Source organism: Bombina bombina, chromosome 4 (assembly GCF_027579735.1).
Source record: "Bombina bombina isolate aBomBom1 chromosome 4, aBomBom1.pri, whole genome shotgun sequence".
Taxonomy (NCBI): domain Eukaryota; kingdom Metazoa; phylum Chordata; class Amphibia; order Anura; family Bombinatoridae; genus Bombina; species Bombina bombina.
Genome location: NC_069502.1, coordinates 97,926,501 through 97,953,478, shown reverse-complemented (window position 1 = coordinate 97,953,478; position 26,978 = coordinate 97,926,501). Strand labels below are relative to the sequence as shown.

At 38.2% G+C, this 26,978-nt stretch overlaps 1 long non-coding RNA gene across 1 annotated transcript in view; it reads right to left on the bottom strand.

Moving 5' to 3' along the window:
* Nucleotides 1-527: 527 nt before the first annotated feature.
* Nucleotides 528-26,978, bottom strand: part of LOC128655950 (uncharacterized) — a 165,264-nt gene continuing 138,813 nt past the window's right edge. Inside the window, exon 4 of the long non-coding RNA XR_008401945.1 lies at nt 528-1,598. This is a non-coding gene — a long non-coding RNA (uncharacterized LOC128655950). The remainder of the gene's footprint in view (nt 1,599-26,978) is intronic.

Sequence of the window (26,978 nt, the reverse complement as noted above, 5' to 3'; positions counted from 1 at the left end):
TACATCCATTTGTATGATTGCACAAGCGGTATGTAAATAATTTCAGTGAGAAAACGAAATTTTGTAAAAAAGTTAATTTTTTTATATGATCACATTTGGCTGTGAAGTGGTAGCATGAAATATACCAAAATGGGCCTAAATCAATACCTTGTGTTGTCTACTAAAAAAATTATCATTTTAACAGTTAAATAAAAAAATAACAAGGCTCTATTTCTGTTTAAATTGAGTGATAGCAAAAATGCTAAAAATTCTCTGTTTTTTTGGGCAAGTTTTTCTCTGAAATTCCTGGTCCTTAAGTGTTAAGCAGCTTGTACTTAAAGGAATGCTAAAGTCAAAATTTCATGATCATCAAAATGTGTATTTTTATACGCACACTTTCTGTGGCACCAGCTCCTACTGACCATGTGCAACAATTCACAGTGCATATGTATATGCATTTTGTGATTGGCTGGTGACTGTCACATGATGCAGGGGGGAATCAAATTGAACTAATTTTGAAATTTGTCAAAAAGAAAATCTACTACTCATTTGAAATTCATACAAAGCACTTTTACGTTGTCTTTTTATTGTGCAATGTTTTATTATGCATTTAATGCTTCTATAACACTTTCAAACAAAATCAATTTCAAAGGTTTTGTTATTTTGTTTTGTTTTTTAAAATCATTTTGCTTTAGATGGCTATTATCCTTAGCAAAGGGAAATAAGTACATATATTTCCAATTCCACACCTACTATTTTTAACAGGAAAATAACCTGAGACTATTTGTGAAGGATACAACGCATATCAATTAGGTTTACATAATCTTGTTGTTTCCCCTGTAAATTGTTGACCTGAACACTGTGTGTTTCCCCTCCAGATCAAATTGTTTCTAAGCTTTTAGCAAGAAGAGCAACAGATGATCTCAGCCAGAACAAACATGATCCTGAAATAGCAGAACACTCTTAATTAAAGGTATAGTGCTAGACTTAAACCCAAAATAGCTTAATTAGTGCACATTGCTCCATGCCCAAGTGTCATATGCAACATGCATTTGATGTCATTGTAAACAGTGTGAATCTTGCATTGTAATTAGCTTCTGCTTAATGCATATATATTCAATACCTAAACTGTGTTTCACACACAATTGTTTCATACACAAGTGGGTATATTATAACTGGCTTCACATACTTCTAAAATGAAAAAAAAAAATCAAAAGATATTAAAGTGAATATTTTGGATGAGTTGTTTCTGTCTTTAACTAGGTGATATTAAATAGTGGACTTAGCACAAAATAAGTCAAGGGAAAAAATTAAGTACTAATTAAGAAAGCTGAGGCTTTATGCAAATTATTTTTTTCACTCAAGACAGTCTAATGAATGTGCCTGAAGTCGATTTGTGTGTTTTTTCGCCAAGCTGACAGCTGGCTCCGAGGAAGGTCAGGCGGAATCAGACGTGCACAGAGCATAATCCTTCAGATTGGCAGCTCTGCCCCCTGGTCACTGTTTGATTATCTCCCAAATTGCTGTATTTCACAGAGATAATGATTTTTATGGTCACAGATTTGAAGACAACTGCTGTATCCTCAGGGTTGTCGTTGCAAAAAAGAGACTGCTGCTTCCTTGAAGAAAGAAAAAAAAAGGAGAGTAAAAGTTGTTTTTTATTATTTTTATATCTATCTCCAACAAAGCTTATTAATAAAGAAGACATTTGAAATCAATAAAAGCATTCATTATCATCTGTTATTAAGGAAGAGACTCTGAACCCTCAGCTTTGTCTTCTTATTTAAGGATGACAATTACTGATGTAGAAAAAAAAGTGGTGTGAGGAAGGAATTCATTCATTTATAGCCAGGTACTACATTGTTCGCCAAGGAATTAAAAATGTAAAGGCATAAGCCAGCACAGCATCTAATCTATAAATATGTTATACGACCTTAAGGAAATATATGCATTCTCTGAGAACTATCATATAGCTAAGCACATGCTCTGAGCAGTTCTCTTAGCCACAGTGTGATTACAAGCGCCAGTAAGACTATTTCTGGCTTCACCACCTGTTACATTCAGACCTGTAATGGAATTAGACACATCTCTATGACTGCAAGCAGATTTCAAGGATAGATGTTTGCCGATAAATATCATTGAGAAAGGTTGATAGACCTACATAATAGTGTATCACCTTTTTATGAAATACACATCCATTTCTAACATGTCTAATCAAGTGTGAATGATTTTAATTAGCTTTGGATCTAATTATACTTTGTAATATCCATGGCTGACTAATGAAGCAAAGAGTTCTTTGAAAACCCTCCTGCATATCATTACTATAGAACTTTTCATTGTTATATTAAACGTTTACTCAAACCTCTTTTGACTAGTTATTCATTTTTGTTATTGACTTTTTTGACCAGTGGTTAATAACAAAGCCTAAGGTTCCACCTTCTATAAAAAAAAATTAAAGCCTTCAGGAATTTCTGATGAAAATATGATTACTAATATATGGCAAGATTGCAAGTGGGGCGCTAACTATTGCACGTGGGCAATATCGAATTTTTATACCTGTTGGAAATAGCGTGTGTATTACAAGTTAAAAGTGAATGTGATTTAGGTGTGACTGAAACCTTCACGTAAGGGGTAGTGTGCTAAAAAAGTTGCATAAAAAACAACATAGAGACATTCAAAATTATAGTTTACAGTTACACTCATATTAACACTATCTGATGCATATATGTGTGTGTGTATATATATATACAGTATATATATATATATATATATATATATATATATATATATATACATTATCTCACAAAAAAGAATACACCCCTCACATTTTTGTGAATATTTATTTATATCTTTTCATGTGACAACACTGAAGAAATGACACTTTGATACAATGAAAAGTAGTGAGTGTACAGCCTGTATAACAGTGTCAATTTGCTGTCCCCTCAAAATAACTCAACACACAGCCATTAATGTCTAAACCGTTGGCAACAAAAGTGAATACACTCCTAAGTGGAAATGTCCAAATTGGGCCCAAAGTGTCAATATTTTGTGTGGCCACCATTATTTTCCAGCACTGCCTTAACCCTCTTGGGCATGGAGTTCACCAGAGCTTCACAGGTTGCCACTGAAGTCCTCTTCCACTCCTCCATGATGACATCACAGAGCTGGTGGATGTTAGAGACCTTGCGCTCCCCCACCTTCCGTTTGAGGATGCCCCACAGATGCTCAATAGGGTTTAGGTCTGGAGATATGCTTGGCCAGTCCATCACCTTTACCCTCAGCTTCATAAGCAAGGCAGTGGTCGTCTTGCAGGTGTGTTTGGGGTCTTTATCATGTTGGAATACTGCCCTGCGGCCCAGTCTCTGAAGGGAGGGGATCATGCTTTGCTTTAGTATGTCACAGTATATGTATGTCAACATTCATGGTTCCCTCAATCAACTGTAGCTCCCCAGTGCCGGCAGAACTTCTGCAGTCCCAGACCATGTCACTCCCACCACCATGCTTGTCTGTAGGCAAGACACACTTGTCTTTGTACTCCTCACCTGCTTATACATCTATTATCCAAAGACAACCTCTGGATATGACACTGAGCATGTGCACTCAACTTCTTTGGTCGACCATGGCGAGGCCTGTTCTGAGTGGAACCTGTCTTGTGAAACCGCTGTATGGTCTTGCCCACCGTGCTGCAGCTCAGTTTCAGGGTCTTGGCAATCTTCTTATAGACTAGGCCATCTTTATGTAAAGCAACAATTCCTTTTTTCATATCTTCAGAGAGTTCTTTGCCATGAGGTGCCATGTTGAACTTCCAGTGACCAGTATGCGAGAGTGTGAGAGCGATAACACCAAATTTAACACACCTGCTCCCCATTCACACCTGAGACCTTGTAACACTAACGAGTCACATGACACCAGGGAGGGAAAATGGCTAATTGGGCCCAATTTGGACATTTCCACTTAGGGGTGTACTCACTTTTGTTGCCAACTGTTTAGACATGAAAGGACCTGTCAACACAGTAGATTTGCATAATCAACAAATGCAAAATAACAAGACAAAGCAATAGCACTTAGTCTGAACTTCAAATGAGTAGTAGATTTTTTTATGACAATTTTAAAAGTTATGTCTATTTCCACTCCCCCTGTATCATGTGACAGCCATCAGCCAAACACAAATGCATACACGCTAATTCTGTGAATTATTGCACATGCTCAGTAGGAGCTGGTGACTCAAAAAGTTTACATATAAAAAGACTGCACATTTTGTTAATGGAAGCAAATTGGAAAGTTGTTTAAAATTGCATCTGAATCATTAAAGTTTAATTTTGACTTGAGTGTCCCTTTAATGGCTGTGTGTTGAGTTATTTTGAGGGGACTGCAAATTTACACTGTTATACAGGCTGTACACTCACTACTTTAAATTGTAGCAAAGTGTCAATTCTTCAGTGTTGTCACATGAAAAGATATAATAAAATATTTACAAAAATGTGAGGTGTGTACTCACGTTTGTGGGATACTGTATGTATATATATATATATATATATATATATATATATATATATATATATATATATAAAAATACACAACTTTTTAAATTATGGAGAGGCGAGTTTAAAATCCTCCACTAAGTACAACATGTAGAGAGAATAATTTATTGTGTAGCCCACTAACAAATCTAGACAAGTCAGAATGCTTGATTTTCCCACAGAAAACCTCTGGATACATTGTTTCCAATGAAGCAAAGGATTTTGGGTAAGACATGCAAATGAGGTTCACAATGACTCACCTTTACTTTAGTTTGCTTTTAGGCAGACTCCCTTTATGCCATAGCATCGCTGTATACACCGCTTATAAGCTTAGCTAGGGTTAGTACTGTGATTCAGAACCATCCCAGGACAGCTGTTTCGTGGTTTTTGCAAAACATCAGCTGGGAATAGGTTGAATCACTGCTGGGTAAAATTGATTTCCTGGTAAAATACAACTTCTAAACTGGCGAAAAGTGAGTTTAACATCATAAATTAAGCCCATAATTTTAAAAGTTGTTGTATTTACGCCCAGTGGCATCACTAGGGGGGTGCGTGCCGCACCCGGGTGACACCCTCCAGGGGGTGACACCACCAGAAAAAAAATTCAAAGATTTTTTTTTTTTTAATTAGAGGGGCCAGCATTTGTGAACATTAGTGGGACTGGGGAAGTTATAGAAACCTATGGCTAGATTACGAGTTTGGCGTTAGGCTTAAAAAGCAGCGTTGGCCCGTCCCAACACTGCTTTTTAACGCCCGCTGGTATTACGAGTCATGAAATGACAGGCTCACCGCTCACTTTTTTGGCCAGACTCGGAAATACCGCAAATCCACTTACGTCAATTGCATATCCTATATTTTTAATGGGACTTGCATAGCGCCGGTATTACGAGTCTGACCAGAAGTGAGCGGTAGACCCTTTCCTGTCAAGCCTGGTACTGCATTTAAAGGTCAGTAGTTAAGAGTTTTACTCTACAACGTCGTAGCATAAAACTCTTAACTAAAGTGCTAAAAAGTACACTAACACCCATAAACTACCTATTAACCCCTAAACTGAAGCCGCCCCCAACATCGTCGCCACTATTAAATGTATTAACCCCTAAACCTAAGTCTAACCCTAACCCCCCTAACTTAAATATAATTTAAATACATCTAAATAAAATTACTATAATTACCTAAATTATTCCTATTTAAAACTAAATACCTGTAAAATAAACCCTAAACTAGCTACAATATAACTAATAGTTACATTGTATATAGCGTAGGGTTTATTTTTATTTTACAGGCAATTTGTATTTATTTTAACTAGGTACAATAGTTATTAAATAGTTATTAACTATTTAATAAAATACCTAGTTAAAATAAAGACACATTTCCCTGTAAAATAAAACCTAACCTAAGTTACAAGTACACCTAACACTACACTATAATTAAATAAATTACCTAAATTAAATACAATTAATAACAATTAAATAAAATTATCTAAAGGACGGAAAAAACAATTACAGAAAATAATAAAATAATTACAAGATTTTTAAACTAATTACACCTACTCTAATCCCCCTAACAAAATAAAAAAGCCCCCAAAATAAAAAAGCCCTACCATACACTAAATTACAAATAGCCCTTAAAAGGGCCTTTTGCTGGTCATTGCTCCAAAGTAATCAGCTCTTTTACCTGAACAATAAATTACAAATCCCCCCCAACATTAAAACCCACCACCCACACAACCAACCCTACTCTAAAACCCACCCAATTCCCTTAAAAAACCTAACACTAACCCCCTGAAGATCACCCTACCGTGAGACGTCTTCACCCAGCCGGGCAGAAGAGGTCCTCCAGACGGGCAGATGTCTTCATCCAGACGGCATCTTCTAACTTCCTTCTTCAAGACATCCAACGCGGAGCATCCTTCTCGGCCAACAACTACTGAAGAATGAAGGTTCCTTTAAGTGACATCATCCAAGATGGCGTCCCTTCAATTCCGATTGGCTGATAGAATTCTATCAGCCAATCAGAATTAAGGTAGGAAAAATCCTATTGGCTGATGCAATCAGCTATTAGGATTGAGGTTCAATCCTATTGGCTGATGCAATCAGCCAATAGGATTTTTCCTACCTTAATTCCGATTGGCTAATAGAATTCTATCAGCCAATCGGAATTGAAGGGGTGCCATCTTGGATTACGTCACTTAAAGGAACCTTCATTCTTCAGTAGTCGTCAGCCGAGAAGGATGCGCCGCGTCGGATGTCTTGAAGATGGACGTGCTCCGTGCCGGATGGATGAAGATAGAAGATGCTGTCTGGATGAAGACTTCTGCCCATCTGGAGGACCTCTTCTGTCCAGTTGGATGAAGACTTCTGCCCGTCTGGAGGACCACTTCTGCCCGATTGGGTGAAGATGTCTCACGGTAGGGTGATCTTATGGGGGTTTAATGTTAGGTTTTTTTTTAAGGGGGATTGGGTGGGTTTTAGAGTAGGGTTGGTTGTGTGGGTGGTGGGTTTTAATGTTGGGGGGGTTTGTAATTTTTTTTTCAGGTAAAAGAGCTGATTACTTTGGGGCAATGTCCCGCGAAAGCCCTTTTAAGGGCTATTTGTAATTTCGTGTAGGGTAGGGCTTTTTTTTATTTTGGGGGGCTTTTTTATTTTGTTAGGGGGATTAGAGTAGGTGTAATTAGTTTAAAAATCTTGTAATTATTTTATTATTTTCTGTAATTTAGTGGGGGGGGTGTTCGTACTTTAGATAATTTTATTTAATTGTTATTAATTGTATTTAATTTAGGTAATTTATTTAATTATAGTGTAGTGTTAGGTGTACTTGTAACTTAGGTTAGGTTTTATTTTACAGGTAAATTTGTCTTTATTTTAACTAGGTAGTTATTAAATAGTTAATAACTATTTAATAACTATTGTACATAGCTAAAATGAATACAAAGTTGCCTGTAAAATAAAAATAAACCTTAAGCTAGATACAATGTAACTATTAGTTATATTGTAGCTAGTTTAGGGTTTATTTTATAGGTAAGTATTTAGTTTTAAATAGGAATTTTTTAGGTAATAATAGTAAATTTATTTAGATTTATTTAAATTATATTTAAGTTAGGGGGGGGTTAGGGTTAGACTTAGGTTTAGGGGTTAATACATTTAATATAGTGGCGGCAACATTGGGGGCGGCAGATTAGGCGTTAATAAATGTAGGTAGGTGGCGGCGACATTGGAGGCGGCAGAGTAGGGGTTAATAAATAAAATGTAGGTGTCGGCGATATTGGGGGCATCAGATTAGGGGTTAATAAGTATAATATAAGGGGTGTTTAGACTCGGGGTTCATGTTAGGGTGTTAGGTGTAGACATAAAATCTATTTCCCTATAGGAATCAATGAGGCTGCGTTAGGAGCTGAACGCTGCTTTTTTGCAGGTGTAAGGTTTTTTTTCAGCCGGCTCTCCCCCATTGATTCCTATGGGGAAATCGTGCACAAGAACATTTTGCCAGCTCAACGCTGGTATTGAGGTGAGATGTGGAGCAAAATTTTGCTCTTCGCTCACTTTTTTGCGGCTAACGCAGGGTTTGTAAAAACCCGTAATACCAGCGATGTCTGTAAGTGAGCGGTGAGCATAAACTGCTCCTTAGAACTGCACCCCTGTTAACTCCAAACTCGTAATCTAGCCACTATTTTTTTTTGCCCCTTGAGCCAGCGCTGCAATTTCCACAAACAGTTTTCCCGGCTGCTTTTGCTTGTTTGTACTTTGCTCCTCCCCTGCCCAATCTCACTAAGAATGTTGTGGGCGTGACGTGGGGCTTGCGAAGTTGCAGTGCTAGCCTAAACCTGCCTGCCCATCTGTGCTCACTGCTCAGTGACGTGTGGAGCAGTGGAGTCACTCATTGCTGTGCTATCTCTCTAAACGGGAACCAGGAAATTGTGAGGGGGATGCCTGGCACCTGACCGCATGACTGTCTGACACTGTTTGATGCCCACCAGACCAGTACGGTTATGGTACACTAAGTTCAAACTAAAGAGGTAGGAGGGGAGGGCGGGCGGGGGTCTGGGGGTGGGCAGAGTGCAGAGGTGATTGGCCATAAGAAGCGGTAGGCACGCGGCCCGGGGCTGTGAACTAACAGACTTGGAACAGAGTCAGAGAGCAAAATTTTCATAGTTTCCGCACCTAAACCTTTTCTTTGGTGATTTATTTTTAGAGTGCTCTGTTTATCTTTCATTTGATGCTCTGCTGAGCCAGGGAGCAGCTCTAGGCATGAGCATTATAATTAATGCAGTGCAGTTTACATATTTTGTATGTGTGTGTGTTTGAGTATTTTTGTATGTGTGTGTGTGTGTGTCTGAGTGTTTTTGTGTGTGTGTGTCTGAGTGTTTTTGTGTGTGTTTGTGTGTTTTAGTGTTTTTGTGTGTGTGTGTGTCTGAGTGTTTTTCTTTGTGTGTTTTTGTGTGTGTGTCTGAGTGTGTTTCTGAATGTTTGTATGTACATCTGAGTGTGTTTTTAAGTGTGTCTGAGTGTTTGTATGTGTGTGTGACTGTGTTTTTGTGTTTGTGTGTGTCTGCTTTCTGGGGGGAGGGGGGGTGACACCATGGGGGACGATAAAAATCGTCGCCCGCAAAAGTCGGCGACCCCAATATTTGCGCGGGTTTGGTATCCTATATACGGCGTAACCTAGAAGTTACGCGCGTATATTTCTGCCGTCGCCCGTAGTTTTTTGGGCCATAGGCAGGTATACCAAACCTGCGCAATTTGGTATCCAATATACAGCGTAAGGACTTACGTGGCGAAAATGGAGAAATCTTACTCCATTTTCACCTCGCCACAAAAAGCAGCCGTAAGAAGCCTTACGCAGACTATTGGAGCCCCGTAACTCCCTAAACTGGCTGCTAAATAAACCTAACACCTAACGCATGCGTAATGTCTATCTCCCTGTCAACCGCGATCTGCTAAATTAAACCTAACACCTAACGCATGCACAATGTCTATCTCCCTGTCAACCGCGATCCCCCGCCGCAATCCCTAAAAAAGTATTTAACCCCTAAACCGCCATCATCTACATAAACTAACCCCCTACTGTGAGCCCCTAAAACCACCACCATCTAACTGATCTATCCCCTAATGTGAACCCCTTACACCGCCGCCATCTATATTAAAATTATTAACCCCTAATTTAATCTACCTACCCCGCCGCCAGCTATATTATCTATATTAACCCTAAGTATATTATAGTTAATATAGTTATTACATTATATATATTAACTATATTAACCCTAATTATATTAGGGTTAATATAGTTAATATAGTTACTATAGTATTTATATTAACTATATTAACTCTATCTAACCCTAACACCCCTAACTAAATTCTTATTAAATATATCTAATTCATATTATAAACTAAAATATTCCTATTTAAATCTTAATACTTACCTATAAAATAAACCCTAAGATAGCTACAATATAATTAATAATTACATTATAGCTATGTTAGGGTTTATATTTATTTTACAGGTAAATTGTTAATTATTTTAACTAGGTATAATAGCTATTAAATAGTTATTAATTACCCAATTACCTGTAAAATAAATCCTAACCTAAGTTACAAATACACCTACACTATCAATAAATTAAAGAAACTACAAATATCTATCTAAAAATACAATTAAATAAACTAAACTAAATTACAAAAAAAAAGATTACAAGATTTTTAAGCTAATTACACCTATTCTAAGCCCCCTAATAAAATAATAAAGCCCCTCAAAATAAAAAAATTCCCTACCCTATTCTAAATTAAAAAAAGTTCAAAGCTCTTTTACCTTACCAGCCCTTAAAAGGGCCTTTTGTGGGGGCATGCCCCAAAGAAAACTGCTCTTTTGCCTGCAAAAAAAAAAACACAATACCACCCCCAACATTACAACCCACCACCCACATACCCCTAATCTAACCCAAACCCCCCTTAAATAAACCTAACACTACCCCCCTGAAGATCTCCCTACCTTATCTTCACCACGCCGGGCCGAACTCCTCATCCGATCCGGGCGATGTGTTCCAGCAAGCGGCAGTGAAGTTTTCTTCCATCCGGGCGATGTGTTCCAGCAAGCGGCAAAGAGTCTTCTTCCATCGGCGATGTCTTCAAGCAAATCGACATCTTCAATCTTCTTTCTTCGCTCCTCCGCCGCGGAGCATCCATCCGGCACGACGACTTCCAGACGAATGAAGTTCCTTTAAATGACGTCATCCAAGATGGCGTCCGTCGAATTCCGATTGGCTGATAGGATTCTATCAGCCAATTGAAATTAAGGTAGAAAAATCTGATTGGCTGATTGAATCAGCCAATCAGATTCAAGTTCAATCCGATTGGCTGAACCAATCAGATTTTTCTACCTTAATTCCGATTGGCTGAGGAGCGAAGAAAGAAGATTGAAGATGCCGATTTGCTTGAAGACATCGCCGATGGAAGAAGACTCTCTGCCGCTTGCTTCAAGACATCGCCCGGATGGAAGAAGACTTCACTGCCCCTTGCTGGAACACATCGCCCGGATCGGATGAGGAGTTCAGCCCGGCGTGGTGAAAATAAGGTAGGGAGATCTTCAGGGGGGTAGTGTTAGGTTTATTTAAGGGGGGTTTGGGTTAGATTAGGGGTATGTGGGTGGTGGGTTGTAATGTTGGGGGGAGGGTATTGTGTTTTTTTTTGCAGGCAAAAGAGCAGTTTTCTTTGGGGCATGCCCCCACAAAAGGCCCTTTTAAGGGCTGGTAAGGTAAAAGAGCTTTGAACTTTTTTTAATTTAGAATAGGGTAGGGATTTTTTTTATTTTGGGGGGCTTTATTATTTTATTAGTGGGCTTAGAATAGGTGTAATTATCTTAAAAATCTTGTAATCTTTTTTTATTTTTTGTAATTTAGTGTTTATTTGTTTTTGTAATTTAGTTTATTTAATTGTATTTTTAGATAGATATTTGTAGTTTCTTTAATTTATTGATAGTTTAAGTGTATTTGTAACTTAGGTTAGGATTAATTTTACAGGTAATTGGGTAATTATTTTAACTAGGTAGCTATTAAATAGTTAATAACTATTTAATAGCTATTATACCTAGTTAAAATAATTAACAATTTACCTGTAAAATAAATATAAACCCTAACATAGCTATAATGTAATTATTAATTATATTGTAGCTATCTTAGGGTTTATTTTATAGGTAAGTATTTAGATTAAAATATGAATATTTTAGTTTATAATATGAATTAGATTTATTTAATAAGAATTTAGTTAGGGGTGTTAGGGTTAGATAGAGTTAATATAGTTAATATAAATACTATAGTAACTATATGAACTATATTAACCCTAATATAATTAGGGTTAATATAGTTAATATATATAATGTAATAACTATATATATAATTAGGGTTAATATAGTTAATATAGCTGGGGGCGGTATAGGGGATTAGATTAGGGGTTAATAATTTTACAATAGATAGCGGCGGGGTAGGGGCTCACTCTAGGGGGTAGGTAAGGTAGATGGCGGCGGTGTTAGGGGCTCACTTTAGGGGGGTTATAGATTTAATATAGCTGGCGGCGGTTTAGGGGTTAATAATTTTATTAGGTTGCGGCGGGCTCCGGGAGCGGCGGTTTAGGGGTTAATACATATTTTATTGTTAGGGTAGTGAGGGGGGATAGCGGATAGAGGGTTAGACGTGTCGGGCTATGTTAGGGAGGCGTGTTAGACTTGTCGGGCTATGTTAGGGAGGCGTGTTAGACTTGTCGGGCTATGTTAGGGAGGCGTGTTAGACAGTGCGGGTGATTTAGACTTTAGTCAGGTTTTGTAGGCGCCAGCAGTTTCTAACGTGCCGTAAGTCACTGGCGACGCCAGAAATTTGTACTTGCGCAGATTTCTGGACATTGCTGGTTTATCAGACTTACGGCACTTTAGCATCTGACGGCGCAGTATATGGGATAGCTCGAGTTGCGAGCTGAAACTGCGGGCGAAGCGGGTTCCCTCGCTTGCACTGCAAACTACGATCTATATCGGATTGCGCCCCATAACTTACCGCACCGGGTGACACCAACCAATCGCCAGGAAATCAACTTCACCTAGCAATGATTAAACTTATTTCCAGCTATGTATTTTTAAATAGATATTCATATATATATATATATATATATATATATATATATATCTGTATATATCTATACTTATATATAATCATAAAGTTTCAGAGAATTAAGCACTCACTGGACTGCAGACATCAGTGATAAATCCAATCTTTATTATGTGACATTTCGGGACCAACAGCGTCCCTTCCTCTGACCTCCTCTGAGTCTGTTGGTGGGAGTGCATGCTATACACCCTGGATATATATAATCATATACATATATATATATATATAGAAAGAAAAAACAAACTTGCACTCGCTGGTCTTTTTAGTGAAATAATTTACTGCAAAATTGTGACGTTTCGAGGACAAAATCCCCTTCCTCAGACAATGTGTTTAACAAACAAGAGTGACTTTATACACTGTGTAACTCAAACCCCTCCCCTCAATTAGACAAAAAAAAACGCCAAATTGGTAACCATGGTGACCACTGAGTCACATTGTACACAACAAGTATTTACCATATAAAATATGTGCTATCGTATAAACATATATATAGATAGATGAGCCATCCTGGCTCAACCAAAACAGTGACAGCCCAAGTGCACGTTATGAAAACTGTGATACAATGAAAACGAGCATGGAAAACAAACAGATCCCTTAGTGAGTGTGCTGAGAGATACCATTCGTTCATTCATACTATCCTTTGATACTCAATGGAGCATTGAAGATGTTAAAGAAAAATGACAAGTCGCCAGTTTTTTACTCACCAGAGAAGGGACATAACCCACAGACTCAGGAGCCGTTCACTGCCGCATCGGTACACAACGCCGGGTAGAGAACCCAGAACACAGAACTACGTAGGCCTCTCACGTGGGGGGCAATCGGCCAATCACCGGGATTGTTTACCGTTGCCACAGTGACCAGAAGCCGCAAGTCGCACATATACCCTACAGCCCTAGAATATACACAGAAGGTGGAAATTGACTTGATAGAGTTACGGTTACAATTATCCTTAAGCTATAGCAGAGTACAACACATACAGAGGATCAAAGATGTACAATCAACTATAAATACGTATCACCACGATCAGAAACTCGTTGTGACCTCAATTGTCATTTGTTCAATAATTCTATCAGCCAAACACATCCTCCAACTAAAAGTAAAAAGTAAAGAGTAAAAAGTAAAGAGTAAAAAATATAATGAAGCTGTGATTACACCATTGACCTTATTAGCCATAATGTGCCATAAACCCCATGCATATTACTATTGTAGCCCTAGGTATCACAAAGATGAGGACTAAGACAGGATTGCAGCTAACGGAGTTAAAACTATCAAAAATATAGAATCGCCCCCAAACAGAAAAAATGAAAATAGAAATAAAAATAAAAGAAAGGAAAATCAGAGAAACGGATGGTTACATACAACAGTACACCACATATCACAATATCAACCCCATTCAGAGTACGAAAAAGAGAAGGGAAATAAACATAGATCAAAGCCCACATCACCACTACAGGTGTAAATAAAGTAAAATGAGGGACTTAGGTGAGTGTAGCTGGATGGTACGTGGACTCTCCCAAAAAATTTGACAAGTCTTTCGATTAAACACTCTTCATCCACAGGGACTGAACACTATGTTTGATTGGCACTGTTTTTTATAATTTTTTCTACAGTCTGAAGTGTTTTTCCATAGACTGTGCTACTAACAACAAAACAAAAAATTTTTTTGGGAGAGTCCACGTACCATCCAGCTATACTCACCTAAGTCCCTCATATTACTTTATTTTACTTTATTTACACCTGTAGTGGTGATGTGGGCTTTGATCTATGTTTATTTCCCTTCTCTTTTTCGTACTCTGAATGGGGTTGATATTGTGATATGTGGTGTACTGTTGTATGTAACCATCCGTTTCTCTGATTTTCCTTTCTTTTATTTTTATTTCTATTTTCATTTTTTCTGTTTGGGGGCGATTCTATATTTTTGATAGTTTTAACTCCGTTAGCTGCAATCCTGTCTTAGTCCTCATCTTTGTGATACCTAGGGCTACAATAGTAATATGCATGGGGTTTATGGCACATTATGGCTAATAAGGTCAATGGTGTAATCACAGCTTCATTATATTTTTTACTCTTTACTTTTTACTCTTTACTTTTTACTTTTTACTTTTAGTTAGAGGATGTGTTTGGCTGATAGAATTATTGAACAAATGACAATTGAGGTCACAACGAGTTTCTGATCGTGGTGATACGTATTTATAGTTGATTGTACATCTTTGATCCTCTGTATGTGTTGTACTCTGCTATAGCTTAAGGATAATTGTAACCGTAACTCTATCAAGTCAATTTCCACCTTCTGTGTATATTCTAGGGCTGTAGGGTATATGTGCGACTTACGGCTTCTGGTCACTGTGGCAACGGTAAACAATCCCGGTGATTGGCCGATTGCCCCCCACGTGAGAGGCCTACGTAGTTCTGTGTTCCGGGTTCTCTACCCGGCGTTGTGTACCGATGCGGCAGTGAACGGCTCCTGGGTCTGTGGGTTATGTCCCTTCTCTGGTGAGTAAGAAACTGGCGACTTGTCATTTTTCTTTAACATCTTCAATGCTCCATTGAGTATCAAAAGATAGTATGAATGAACGAATGGTATCTCTCAGCACACTCACTAAGGGATCTGTTTGTTTTCCATGCTCGTTTTCATTGTATCACAGTTTTCATAACGTGCACTTGGGCTGTCACTGTTTTGGTTGAGCCAGGATGGCTCATCTATCTATATATATGTTTATACGATAGCACATATTTTATATGGTAAATACTTGTTGTGTACAATGTGACTCAGTGGTCACCATGGTTACCAATTTGGCGGTTTTTTTGTCTAATTGAGGGGAGGAGTTTGAGTTACACAGTGTATAAAGTCACTCTTGTTTGTTAAACACATTGTCTGAGGAAGGGGATTTTGTCCTCGAAACGTCACAATTTTGCAGTAAATTATTTCACTAAAAAGACCAGCGAGTGCAAGTTTGTTTTTTCTTTTTTTTTTCTTTCTATATGGATCTTTACTAGCACCCTGGCAGTTGTCACTAAGTGAGAGTGCACATCTCTGCTACTGTTATATATATATATATATATATATATATATATATATATATATATATATATATATATATATATAGAGAGAGATAGATAGATAGATAGATAGATAGATAGATAGATAGATAGATATAGATATATATTGTACCAAAATATCATCAGATATATGTAAAATATATATTTATGAATAACATATTCTACTATGTGAAGAACATTGGAATGTGAAATATTCATATTTTAATGTCAGTTTAGCGTACTTGAGAATATGCGATCGCGTTTGCTGTAGGGTGTTAGGTTTTTCCCACTTGTTTTGCTCCATTGATTTTTTAATGGGGGAAAATTTGAAGTTCAGCTTTTTGCGCACATTGGGTTAGCGTGCAAACAAAACCTTTTTACTTTCAACTTGTAATACGAGCGTTACCCAATGCGATAAAAACATTACTTTGAGCTAGGGTGAGCATATTGCCACTTTAAAAAAGGACACATATGAAAAATACATATGTCAGGGTTCTTATACAAAACATTTCTTTAAACAGCCCTGAAAATAGCCCTAACATATGTATTTTTCATATGTGTCCCTTTTTAAAGCGGCAATATGGTCACCTTACTTCTAGCGGAGTTTGGGCAGTAGCGGGAGTGTTAAATACTGCTCCACTTGTAATCTGGCCCTGATTCTTTTGCATTCACCTGAATCTATATGTAAATTCTAAAATTCTAATATTTGATTAACTGTCTTAAAAAATACATAATAATAGTTTGTTTCATTATAAAGCATACTTTAAAAAGTATTTTAAAATTTTTGTAAAAAATAGACATAGTGGAAAAATACCTTTTTGTTTTTAATACTTGTGGGAAGTGTAGCAATGTATTTTCTGTTAGTGTCAACATCAGAACAAACAGCTTTAACTTGCAAAATATATTTTACCTGTCTCATATTCACAACAGAAATGTGATGTCCTTTTAAATTCCCTTATTTTTTTATTCTGTTAGGATTCAACAATTGTTTTCCATTTTATTTGCAAGAGAGCTTCATGAAACACAGTGACCTGACCTGTATTTTAAACAAGTGGTTTTCATTAGAGGTCATGATCTTACAAAAAAAGCACTTCTAACTTGGTCACCAGGGAATCTTTTTCAGATGATGATAAATAAGTAAAGGTGCACATGTTGTATAAAATGTTTATAACCTCTTACTGTATTAAAGTAAGTTTTATTTTATGTGTGTTGTAAAAGAATACTAATTTTTATAATTAATTTTAATTTGAAATCAGACAGCTTACAAATGGCATATTAAAGGGATACTGAACCCATTTTTTTTCTTTCATAATTCAGATAGAGCACGAAATTTTAGGCAACTTTCTCATTTACTCCTAATATCATTTTTTCTTCATTCTCTTGGTATCTTTATTTGAAAAAGCAGGAATGTAAGCCTTGGAGCCTGCCCATTTTTGTTTCAGCGCATGCAGATTGGTGACGACATTTATCCACCAATCAGTAAGCGCTACCAAGGTGCTGAACCAAAGATTGGCTGGCTCGTAAGCTTAAATTCCTGCTTTTTCAAATAAAGATGCCAAGAGAACAAATAAAAAATTGCATGCTCTATCTGAATCATGAAAGAAAAAAAATGGGTTCAGTATCCCTTTAAAGTTGCACAGCATAGGTAGATTACAAAGCAAACATCTCACTTTTTACATATTAGGGGTGCAAAGCATAACTGAATAACACTATGGATATCAACTTATACCCCACATAATAATGATTCTTTCAAAACTAGAAAACTGGGGGTCAATTTAGTAACGTGCGAGCATACATGATTGTCCGCTGCACATACGCTGTCAGCATTTATCATTGCACCAGCAGTTCTTGTGAACTGCTTGTGCAATGCCGCCTCCTGCAGATTTGCTCCATACGGAGCTTGATAAATTGACCCCCTGGACACTTTTAGACCCTCAGTCATATATAACAGAAAAAAGGAAGGAAATGAGTGAACGTAAAATACTTTTAGGCTTCTAAAATATGACACATCAGTAAACAAAAATATTTAGCAGCACAGAAGCATCAAGTTAAAAATAAATAAAATAAAAAATAATTGAAGCGATGATAGACAGACAAACAGACAGACCGATAGAAGATAGATAGATAGATAGATAGATAGATAGATACAACAATACCTTTTAAAATGCCTTCTTTTATATGTAACTAAGAACACACATGATTTGAATTTCCTTTTCATTATATTTAAGCAGTTCAATTGGATGGATGAACATATTTTTTAATATAGTTTCAAAGGATAGACAGGTAAAAAATAAAATGTGCATAGGTGCATTTAAGTTTGAAATAGAAACATTTTTGCAAAATACTTCTATTAGCAAAAATGCTTCTAGTAATAGCTATTACTGTTTTTCAGCAGCATACCCACATATCCTGTGAGGGCCGTGCACCAGTATTCAAATACTACACTGTCTCAAAGAGCTGGTGGTGGTGTGTATTGCTTTTGAAGACATAATTTGTTTGATACAAGCCATTGATGATTCTCTGAGACGGTGTGGTGTTTGAATGCTAGTGCACAGGCCATCACAAGATATGTGCGTATGCCGCAGAAAAACAGTAAATAACATTTATTAGAAGCATTTTTGCTAATTGAAGCATATTGCAAAAATGCGTCTATTTCAAATTGAAATTTACCCAAGCACATTTCATTTTTGACCTTAAGGGATTGAAAGCCTTATTCCTTCTGTGGCTAATACTTACTTAACTACTATGAATAAACACAGACACCTAGATTTGGAGTTTGGCGTTAGCCGTGAAAACCAGCGTTAGAGGCTCCTAACGCTGGTTTTAGGCTACCGCCGGTATTTGGAGTCACTCAAAATAGGGTCTAACGCTCACTTTTCAGCCGCGACTTTTCCATACCGCAGATCCCCTTACGTAAATTGCGTATCCTATCTTTTCAATGGGATCTTTCTAACTCCGGTATTTAGAGTCGTTTCTGAAGTGAGCGTTAGACATCTAACGACAAAACTCCAGCCGCAGGAAAAAAGTCAGTAGTTAAGAGCTTTCTGGGCTAACGCCGGTTTATAAAGCTCTTAACTACTGTACTCTAAAGTACACTAACACCCATAAATCACCCATGTACCCCTAAACCGAGGTCCCCCCACATCGCCGCCACTCGATTAAATTTTTTTAACCCCTAATCTGCCGACCGCCACCTATGTTATCCTTATGTACCCCTAATCTGCTGCCCCTAACACCGCCGACCCCTGTATTATATTTATTAACCCCTAACCTGCCCCCCACAACGTCGCCTCCACCTACCTACACTTATTAACCCCTAATCTGCCGACCGCAAAGCGCCACCACCTACGTTATCCTTATGTACCCCTAATCTGCTGCCCCTAACACCGCCGACCCCTATATTATATTTATTAACCCCTAATCTGCCCCCCTCAACGTCGCCTCCACCTGCCTACACTTATTAACCCCTAATCTGACGAGCGGACCTGAGCGCTACTATAATAAAGTTATTAACCCCTAATCGGAACAGCCAATAGAATGCGAGCTCAATCTGATTGGCTGATTGGATCAGCCAATCGGATTGAACTTGATTCTGATTGGCTGATTCCATCAGCCAATCAGAATATTCCTACCTTAATTCCGATTGGCTGATAGAATCCTATCAGCCAATCGGAATTCGAGGGACGCCATCTTGGATGACGTCATTTAAAGGAACCGTCATTCGTCGTTCAGTCGTCGGCCAGGATGGATGTTCCGCGGTGGAGGTCTTCAGGATGCTGCCGCTTCGCTCCGGATGGATGCCGCTTGGATGAAGACTTCAATCGGATGGAAGACCTCTTCTGCCCCGTTTGGATGAAGACTTCAACCGGATCATGGACCTCTTCAGCCCCCCGCTTGGGCTTGGATCAGGACATCGGAGGAGCTCTTCTGGACGGATCGGTGTGATACCCGGTGAGGTGAAGACAAGGTAGGATGATCTTCAGGGGCTTCGTGTTAGGTTTATTTAAGGGGGGTTTGGGTTAGATTAGGGGTATGTGGGTGGTGGGTTGTAATGTTGGGGGGCTTGGGTATTGTATGTTTTTTTTTACAGGCAAAAGAGCTGTATTTCTTGGGGCATGCCCCGCAAAGGGCCCTGTTCAGGGCTGGTAAGGTAAAAGAGCTTTGAACTTTAGTAATTTAGAATAGGGTAGGGCATTTTTTTATTTTGGGGGGCTTTGTTATTTTATTAGGGGGCTTAGAGTAGGTGTAATTAGTTTAAAATTGTTGTAATATTTTTCTTATGTTTGTAAATATTTTTTTATTTTTTGTAACTTAGTTCTTTTTTATTTTTTGTACTTTAGTTAGTTTATTTAATTGTATTTATTTGTAGCAATTATATTTAATTAATTTATTGATAGTGTAGTGTTAGGTTTAATTGTAACTTAGGTTAGGATTTCTTTTACAGGTAAATTTGTAATTATTTTAACTATTTTAGCTATTAAATAGTTCTTAACTATTTAATAGCTATTGTACCTGGTTAAAATAATTACAAAGTTACCTGTAAAATAAATATTAATCCTAAAATAGCTATAATATAATTATAATTTATATTGTAGCTATATTAGGGTTTATTTTACAGGTAAGTATTTAGCTTTCAATAGGAATAATTTATTTAATAAGAGTTAATTAATTTCGTTAGATTTAAATTATATTTAACTTAGGGGGGTGTTAGTGTTAGGGTTAGACTTAGCTTTAGGGGTTAATACATTTATTAGAGTAGCGGTGAGCTCCAGTCGGCAGATTAGGAGTTAATAATTGAAGTTAGGTGTCGGCGATGTTAGGGAGGGCAGATTAGGGGTTAATAAATATAATATAGGGGTTGGCGGTGTTAGGGGCAGCAGATTAGGGGTACATAGGGATAATGTAAGTAGCGGCGGTTTACGGAGCGGCAGATTAGGGGTTAAAAATAAAATGCAGGTGTCAGCGATAGCGGGGGCGGCAGATTAGGGGTTAATAAGTGTAAGGTTAGGGGTGTTTAGACTCGGGGTACATGTTAGGGTGTTAGGTGCAGACGTAGGAAGTGTTTCCGCATAGCAAACAATGGGGCTGCGTTAAGAGCTGAACGCGGCTTTTTTTGCAGGTGTTAGGTTTTTTTTCAGCTCAAACAGCCCCATTGTTTCCTATGGGGGAATCGTGCACGAGCACGTTTTTGAGGCTGGCCGCTTGCGTAAGCAACTCTGGTATTGAGAGTTGAAGCTGCGTTAAAAATGCTCTACGCTCCTTTTTTTGGAGCCTAACGCAGCCTTTATGTGGACTCTCAATACCAGAGTTATTTTTATGGTGCGGCCAGAAAAAAGCCGGCGTTAGTTTTTTGGGTCTTTACCGACAAAACTCCAAATCTAGCGGAGAGAGATTTGGTTATTTGGGTTATTAACAAAAAATTGCAATAACTAAACTTTACCTTAAAGTTAATGAAACCTGGTGGCAAGCGGCGCCCTAGTTCTAAACCCATGCTTTGCTGGTCTGGACCTAGGCTGTTCACACGGCGGAGCCCGGCTACAATGCCTAACAGGAACAATGTTGTTAGTCTTAGATCTTTGACCACACACTGAAGGAGGAGCACATCAAGGCCCGCTCCTGGGGACGTCGCTCAACCTCATGGCCGTCACTTGCATAGTCAATAGCCTGGGACCAGACCACCATAAACAGGTCCTTCCCAGCATCAGATAAGTAAACGCCATCACCCGTAGTTTGGGCTTTTTCAAGATCTCCTCCTACAGGCTCCACAAGAGTGATGAAACTCTGACTGTGAGAAGAAATCTGATTGGCTCCTGAGGTTGCTTGAACAGCAGCTTCCTTTGGAAGCATATGGGCCGCGATTAGCTGGAGCAGGAACACAAGTGACTGAGCAGTGAGTGTGCGGACAGCAGTCAAGTGACGTGACTACTGACTTCACTGTCTTCAACTACATGTCTTGTCCTGCCCTGCATGGAGTTTGGACGAACTTGTTGTTGCAATGCTGTTAGTCTGGTAAGTACATGACCACCACCAGTCACTCACCACAAAGTGTCACACACTAAGCATTATGTTAATTTTTTTTTATTAATATTTTACAGATTATTTATTTTTTTGGCTGAAACTTTTCTGGGGGGGGGGCGCGGGTACTGCGAAAGGGGGGGGGGGGGTCGGGGGTGCCACGAAGGGGGGAGGGGTCACGGGTGCAGCGAAAGGGGGAATTTGCATGTGAAATGTTATGGAAAAAAATCATAATGCATATTTTATATCAGTGTTTGTTTTTTTCGAAGAACATTGCAAAGGGCCATGGTTCTAATACTCTGCAGTCTTGTTTTCTTTCTATCTAGATCACACCTGCCATGAAGGGTACAGTAGGTTTAGAATCCGTACAGAAATAAGAATTATAAAGCAACTGTCAGGATTCTAAACCTACTGTACCCTTCACGGCAAGTGTGATCTAGATAGAAAGAAAACAAGAGTATTAGAACCATGGCAGAGTATTAGAACCATGGCCCTTTGCAATGTTCTTGGAAAAAAACAAACACTGACATAAAATATGCATTATGATTAACAGATTAAAATAAAAAATAAATAAATGAGGAAGCCTTCAGGAATTGACAAATGTATCAGTAATGATATAAGACAGGATGTTTTCTGTTCCCAAGTCTACATCAGTCACTTCTATGATAAAATTACTTAGATAAATTGTAAGAATAATATCTGTAACACTCTACAAGCCCCACAAACCTCTGGACACCGATTTTTACTTTGAGCTGTCAGTAAAACACACAGATTAGTATTCTACACCTTTTCTTGGTTGTTAGTAACACACCCAGATCAGTACACACTAACACACATGCATGTATGTACACAAATGCACACCTAGACACACATAATATTGTTTAATAAAACAATGCACATATATTGGGAATTTGAGTCATAAACAATATGCAGATTAATCAAGAACATAGCAGGTCTGCCTTCTAGTCCACTTTAAAGGGACATCGTACTATGCTTTACCTGCAAGTGTATTTAGTTGTTTGAAAATAACTGATTTACCTTAATTCTGTTAACTGAAATAGCTGCATTAGCCTTTAGAAACCACCACCTACACTGAAAATATGAATAACAAATGTATTTTTGTAGAAAAGCTATGTACACAGGAGATTACAGCACTGATTAACATCGCAGTGGGGTGTAAAAGAGAGACAAATATTTTTTTATTTAAAATAGCTGGTTGTCCTAAGCAAGATTACAAGTTTTGTGTTATGAGTGAAAAAACAGCGTTATGGATTATAACGCTGCTTTTTTACTACCGCTGCTATTACGAGTCTTGTCCAAAAAGCTGTACTGCACACTTTTTTAGCCGTAACACAAATTAACTTACGCAATTTGTGTAAAGTCTTTTTTCAATGGGACTTCCATAGCGCCAATATTACAAGCTTTTTCTGGGAGGCCAAAAAGTGGGCGGTACAGCCTATCCCACAAGATTTGTAACGCAATCTAAAGTCAATAGTTATGAGTTTTACGCTACAAAGCTGTAACTTAAAACTCATAGCTAAAGTGCTAAAAAGTACACTAACACCCATAAACCACCTATTAACCCCTAAACCGCCGCCCTCACGCATCGCAAACACTAAAATAAAATTATTAACCCCTAATCTGCCGCTCCCGACATCGCCGCCACTATAATAAACATATTAACCCCTAAATTGCCGCACTCCCGCATCACAAACACTAGTTAAATATTATTATCCCCTAATTGCCGCTCCTAACATCGGCGCCACCTACCTACATTTATTAACCCCTAAACTGCCGCCCCCCAACGTCGCCGCCACTATACTAAATTTATTAACCCCTAAACCTAAGTCTAACCCTAGCCCTAACACCCCCTAACTTAAATATATTTAAAATAAATCTAAATAAAACCTACTATCATTACCTAAATTATTCCTATTTAAAACTAAATACTTACCTATAAAATAAACCCTAAGCTTGCTACAATATAACTAATAGTTACATTGTAGCTAGCTTAGGGTTTATTTTTATTTTACAGGCAAGTTTGTATTTATTTTAACTAGGTAAAATAGTTACTAAATAGCTATTAACTATTTAATAGCTACCTAGCTAAAATAAATACAAATTTACCTGTAAAATAAAACCTAACCTGTCTTACACTAACACCTAACCTTACACTAGAATTAAATAAATTACCTAAATTAAATATAATTACCTAAATTACAAAAAAAAAGACCCCACTAAATTACACAAAATAAAAAAAGAAATTATCAGATATTTAAACTAATTACACCTAATCTAATAGCCTTATCAAAATAGCCTAAACTAAACTACCAATAGCCCTTAAAAAGGCCTTTTGCGGGGCATTGCCCCAAAGAAATCAGCTTTTACCTGTAAAAAAATATATAAACAACTCCCCAATAGTAAAACATACCACCCACACAACCAACCCCCCAAATAAAATCCTAACTAAAAAAAACTAAACTCCAACATTGCCCTGAAAAGGACATTTGGATGGGCATTGCCCTTAAAAGGGCATTTAGCTCTTTTTCAACTGCCCAAACCATAATCTAAAAATAAAACACACCTAATAAACCCTTAAAAAAACCTAACACTAACCCCCGAAGATCCACTTACAGTTTTGAAGACCGGACATCCATCCTCAACGAAGCCGGGAGAAGTCTTCATCCAAGCAGCAAGAAGTCTTTAAACGAAGCCGGGAGAAGCCTTCATCCAGACAGCATCTTCTATCTTCATCCTTCCGATGTGGAGCGGGTCCATCTTCAAGACATCCGGCGTGGAGCATCCTCTTCTTTCCATGGCTAACGACAAATGAAGGTTCCTTTAAATGACGTCATCCAAGACGGCGACCCTTGAATTCTGATTGGCTGAGCGAATTCCCCTGCCTGCCCCTTTGTTTAACTGTAAAACCCATGATGGAGTGCCTTGTCTTGTATGTAGCTTGTGAAAAGGGCTTAGAAAGGAAAGACTGAGGCTGAGCTAAATATACAAGGAAATGTACAGTACAATTTTGAGATTTGTAACTGGTAGAAGCAGCACAATTAATATTAGGATCAAAATGATGTTACTATAATATTGAGTACATTACGGTATTACCAAAATGTATGATACCATGATTCCCAAACGGCCTTTGGGATTTTTTCTAGCTTCAAAAGGCTTACCTTACTTTCTACAACTGACTGTGAAAAAAATACATTTCCACTTCTCTTCTCAATATATACGTAATCATTAGGTTCCTTTATAAAGTCCCACGGGTTTCAATATCATTTGTATGCCGATGACACCCAAATCTACCTCTCTGCACCAGACCTACTTCCTTCCTTACTAACCTGTCTCAATAACTGTCTTTCTCATATCTCATCTTGGATGTCCTCTCACTATCTTAAGCTAAATCTCTCCAAAACTGAACTCCTTATTTTTCCCCCTTCTTTCAAAATCTCCATCCCCCCAATTTTCTATAACTGTTGATAATTCTATCATTACCCCTACCCCGCATGCCTGATGTCTTGGGGTCACACTTAACTCAGACCTTTCCTTCACTCCTCACATTCAGTCCTTGGCTAAAGCCTGTCGCTTCCACCTTAAAAACATCTCTAAAATTAGACATTTTCTTACACAAGACACAACTAAGATTTTAATCCACTCTCTCATCCTTTCCCGTCTTGACTACTGCAACTCTGTCCTCTCTGGTCTACCTAGTTGCCGCCTAGCTCCTTTACAATCCATAATGAATGCCTCTGCCAGGCTCATCTCCCTTACATGTCACTCTTCATCTGCTGCACCTCTCTGCCAATCCCTTCACTGGCTTCCTCTTGCCTCCAGGATTAAACACAAAATCCTGACGCTGACATATATAAAGCCCTCAACTGCACTGCTCCCCACTACATTTCAGACCTTGTCTCCAGATACTCTCCCTCCCATCCCCTTTAATCTGCTCACGATCTCCTACTCTCCTCCTCTCTTGTTACTTCCTCATATTCCCATTTACAGGACTTCTCCAGACTGGCCCCCATCTTGTGGAACTCCCTGCCTCGCTCTACAATACTCTCCCCTAGTTTTAACAGCTTCAAACGCTCCCTAAAGACTCTACTATTCAGGGATGCATACAACCAACACTAACCTTTCCTAACTCCATCGCTTTCCCCTTGAACCCCTTAGAATGTAAGCCTATGGGCACAGCTGTTTGTAGATCACCTTCATAAGAGCCGACTACAAAAGTGCAACTCTCGGCATGGCCCTCTACCCATTTGATCCCTATAAATCTTATCCTGTATACCAACTATGTTTATAGTGCTGCGGAATCTGTTGGCACTCTTCAAATACCTGTTAATAATAATAATAATAAACCAGTAAAAACAGTGGGTGCTTTCCATGTCTCGGATGCTCTTGTTGTGGGAACATGATTAAAGGTTTGGCTTTTTTCCATCCTAGATCTGGCAAACAGTATTCTATCAAGGGGTACCATACCTGCAATACTTAATATGCAATCTATTTGGTTAAGTGTCCTTGTGGGTGGGGCTATGTGGGGGAGACGACTAGGCCCATTAGGGATAGGATAAATTAACATAAAAACACTGTGAGGACTAACAATAAGTTAGCCCCTGTATCCTGCCATTTTTCCAAAATGGGACATGTTAATCAGCTCAGATTTCAAATTATTGAGCATATCCATAGACCTCGAAGAGGGGGTGATAGAGACCTCCTACTAAACCAGAGGGAGTGTTTCTGGATATATGAACTAGGCACTATGGAACCTGAGGGTATGAATAGGGATTGGAATCTTCCAGTATTTTTATAAAGAATTTTCTATAACTATTACATTCCTGTTTTTGTTTGCTGACATGTTATATTTTGATATTATGTTTCATTTGCTCATGTCTGGCTGCTGCTCAGAGTAAGGTCTCATAGCATCCCTTATGTGTACTTGTTTAAGATTTTAGAGGTGAAAGGGTTAAAATTGTAAATATATCCTTACTGCCCTTTTGTGGCGGTTGGGTATATAAGGGTGCTGTGTATTATTATGTTTTACTGCATGATTAAGGGAAGGTATTCCCGAAAACGTTGCTGCTATGTTTGTGTGCTACATAAATCCTGTTATCCACCATTTATTGCCATCCTTTTTGAAGTTCCAAGAGGCCAAAGCCCCGCACCCAACCCTGAAGGATTGGAGATTGGTGGGGGCCTGATCCTCCACCTACGACTAGCACATTATGATCTGCATTGCCATCCATCATTACCACATCTGATTGAGACACACCACTATC